Here is a 3,724-nt window from a genome sequence, read left to right on the forward strand (position 1 = left end):
CCAAGGAAAAGAAATGCAAAAAGGCAAAATGGTTGCCTGAGGAGGCCTTACAGATAGTTACGAAAAGAAGAGAAGCAAAAGGCAAAGGAGAAAAGGAAGATATACCCATTGAATACAGAGTTCCAAAGAATAGAAAGGAGAGATTAGAAAGCCTTCCTCAGTGCAATGCAAAGAAATAGAGGAAGACAATAGAATGAGAAAGAATAGAGATCTCTTCAAGAAAATGAGAGATACCAAGGGAACTTTTCATGCAAAGATGGGCTCAATAAAGGGCAGAAATGGTGTGGACCTAACAGAGGCAGAAGATATTAAGAAGAGGTGGCAAGAATACACAGAAGAACTACACAAAAAAGATCTTCACGACCCAGATAGTCACGATGGTGTGATCACTCAACTAGAACCAGACATTCTGGAATGTGAAATCAAGTGGGCCTTAGGAAGCATCTGGAGAAGGCAATGGCACCCCACTCCAGTACTCTTGCCTGGAAAATCCCATGGATGGAGGAGCCTGGTAGGCTACAGTCCATGGGGTCGCTAAGAGTCGGACACGACTGAGCGACTTCACTTTCACTTTTCCCTTTCATGTACTGGAGAAGGAAATGGCAACCCACTCCAGTATTCTTGCCTGGAGAATCCTAGGGATGGCAGAGCCTGGTGGGCTGCCATCTATGGGGTTGCACAGAGTCGGACACGACTGAAGCGACTTAGTAGTAGTAGTAGTAGGAAGCATCACTGCAACAAAGCTAGCAGAGGTGATGGAATTCCGGTTGAGCTATTTCAAATCTTAAAAGATGATGCTGTGCAAGTGCTGCACTCAATATGCCAGCAAATTTGGAAAACTCAGCTGTGGCCTGGACTGGAAAAGGTCAGTTTTCATTCCAATCTCAAAGAAAGGCAATGCCAAAGAATGCTCAAACTACCACACAATTTCACTCATCTCACATTCTAGCAAAGTAATTCTCAAAATTCTCCAAGCAAGGCTTCAACATTATGTGAACTGTGAACTTCCAGATGTTCAAGCTAGATTTAGAAAAGACAGGAACCAGAGATCAAATTGCCCACATCTGTTGGATCATCGAAAAATCAAGAGAGTTCCAGAAAAACATCTACTTCTGCTTTATTGACTATGCCAAAGCTTTTGACTATGTGGCTCACAACAAACTGTGGAACATTCTTCAAGAGATGTGAATACTGACCACCTGACCTACCTCCTGAGAAATCTGCATACAGGTCAAGAAGCAACAGTTAGAACTGGACATGGAACAACAGACTGGTTCCAAATTGGGAAAGGAGTTCATCAAGGCTGTATATTGTCACCCTGCTTATTTAACTTACATGCAGTGTACATCATGAGAAATGCTGGGCTGGATGATCTAAGTACTTAACAGTGGAGTTAATCCAAAGGATCTGGGGAAAGAGTCAACAAGGAAGGTGCCACAGAGTCCTCCTTGGTTACACTTATATGGTTATATATAACAAAGAAAATAAATTATATAAAAATGAAATGCATAAAACTGCTCTTCTTTGGGATTGTTGTTGTTATTAAGTTGCTAATTCATGTCCAATACTTTGCCACCATATGGACTGCAGCATTCCAGCCTTCCCTGTCCTTCACAATTAGAGTTTGCTCAAATTCATGTCCACTGAGTCAGTGATGTCATCCAACCATCTCATTCTCTGTCTCTCCCTTTTCCTCCTTATGATTCAACAATCCATGACTCTAATTCACCATATTAAAATAGTAAAAGAGAAAAACAATATGGTAACTTCAGTTAGGTTCAGGGAAACCATTTGATAAAGTTTACACCAAATTTATGATTTAAAAAAAGAAACCCTCTTAGTAATTTAGGAATAGATGAGAATATCATTAATCTGATAAAAAGTATCTTTGAAAACAAAAAATCAGCTACTGCTGAGCCCCCATTCATCTTCCACTAGCCACGCTGCACATAAACATCCAGTCATTAATGGAAATAAGCTGATCAGAAGCCAAACTGGCTGAGCAAGCTGAGAACTTTGATGCCATGGCAGCCTGCATGATGCGTGTGACTGAGCAAAAACTGAATTATCCAATGGGGAGGGTAATCTCTCAGCTACTTAAAAAAGAGTTATAAACAGCTATAGGCCATTTTGGAGGGTCATCTCAGCTACTGAGCTAAAGACAGATGCTGAAGGAAACAACAGATGATTTGAAAGTTGAGACCAAGTTTCGAGTACATCTGCAATGATATACCATCTCTTTTGGAAGAGTTCTTGATCCCAATGCTGTACAAGAGGGCAAATTCTTGTATTAGAAAATGAGAGGGGACCACTACTGTTCCATTACTGAGGTTGTCATTAGTGACAAGAAAGGGATTGTGGATCAGTCACAACAGGCATATGAAGAAGCTTTTGAAATCAGCAAAAAGGAAATGAATAGGTTCATTTTTCAGGTTGGATCTGGTTCTTAATTTCTCTGTGTTCTATTTTGAGATCTGAAATCTTCTGAGAAAACCTGCTTTCTTTCAAGGACAACTTTGGATGAAACTAAGGCAGAAATTGCTAGACAGTGTAGGACTTTGAGACCTCAATTTTTGTTTTTTTTAATTTCAATTTTTTCCTTCTCAAGTAAGCATCTCACTCTTTGTTTTAATTTCCAAGCATTCGGAGGAATGCCTCCCTGGTCTGCTAAGTCATAAAAACATTCAAACCTAGACAGGACCATCATTAACTATTGTCTAGCTTATCAAGGCGGAGAAGGTGATGGCACCCCACTCCAGTACTCTTGCCTGGAAAACCCCATGGATGGAGGAGCCTGGTAGGGCGCAGTCCATGGGGTCGCTAAGAGTCGTACACGACTGAGCGACTTCACTTTCACTTTTCACTTTCATGCATTGGAGAAGGAAATGGCAACCCACTCCAGTGTTCTTGCCTGGAGAATCCCAGGGACGGGGGGAGCCTGGTGGGCTGCCGTCTATGGGGTCGCACAGAGTCGGACACGACTGAAGTGACTTAGCAGAAGCAGCAGCTTATCAAGGAAAAACAAAAACAAAAACAGGGAGACAATTAACTGGTCCTTAAACAATCACCTGGGGTCAAGGAAAAGGGTTGTGGGCTGGCGACTCAGTGTCTAAAAAATCCCAAGGACTGGAAATCCAAGAAAGCCATAAAAATGTCAAACTGAACATTGTGACATTCAAACTAATTGGTCAAAAATGACGTATATTAAAGTCACGAGCCCACCAAAAATGTATAGATCGATACTAATAAACATATAAAACTGCTGTGTTCCCCACCCTTTGGGGGCTCTTCACTCCCTCTCTGTGCCGATGCTGAGGGCTTTGTATCTCTATCCTTTAAAATAAACTTTGCCAGCATGAGTGTTTACAAGTTTACGGAGTTGATTCCTCAGTTCCATGAACGGAACTCGGTTCCCTATTTCAAAACCATTGCTGAACTTGATATATTAAGTGAAGAGTCATAAAGGACAGAAGGCTAATAATGCCTTGAACCAAGGTCTCCTGTACTGCAGGTGATCTCCTGCATTGCAAGAGGAATCTTTACCAGCACAGCCACCAGGAAACTGGCCCTAGACAGTGTGCTGTGCGTGCATGCTCAATCTTGTCCGACTCCTGTGACCCCATGGAGGGTAGCCCACCAGGCTCCACTGTCCATGGAATTCTCCAGGCAAGAATACTGGAATGGGTTGTCATTTCCTACTCCAGGGAATCTTCCCGACACAGGG

At 42.2% G+C, this 3,724-nt stretch overlaps 1 pseudogene; it reads left to right on the forward strand.

The window, feature by feature from the left end:
* The first annotated feature begins 1,349 nt into the window (after positions 1-1,349).
* LOC145516068 (14-3-3 protein zeta/delta-like) lies at positions 1,350-3,463 on the forward strand (annotated as a pseudogene).
* The last annotated feature ends 261 nt before the right edge of the window (positions 3,464-3,724 follow it).

The sequence above is a fragment of the Giraffa tippelskirchi genome, chromosome 1 (genome assembly GCF_054371585.1).
Source record: "Giraffa tippelskirchi isolate mGirTip1 chromosome 1, T2T-mGirTip1v1.2.pri, whole genome shotgun sequence".
NCBI lineage: Eukaryota > Metazoa > Chordata > Mammalia > Artiodactyla > Giraffidae > Giraffa > Giraffa tippelskirchi.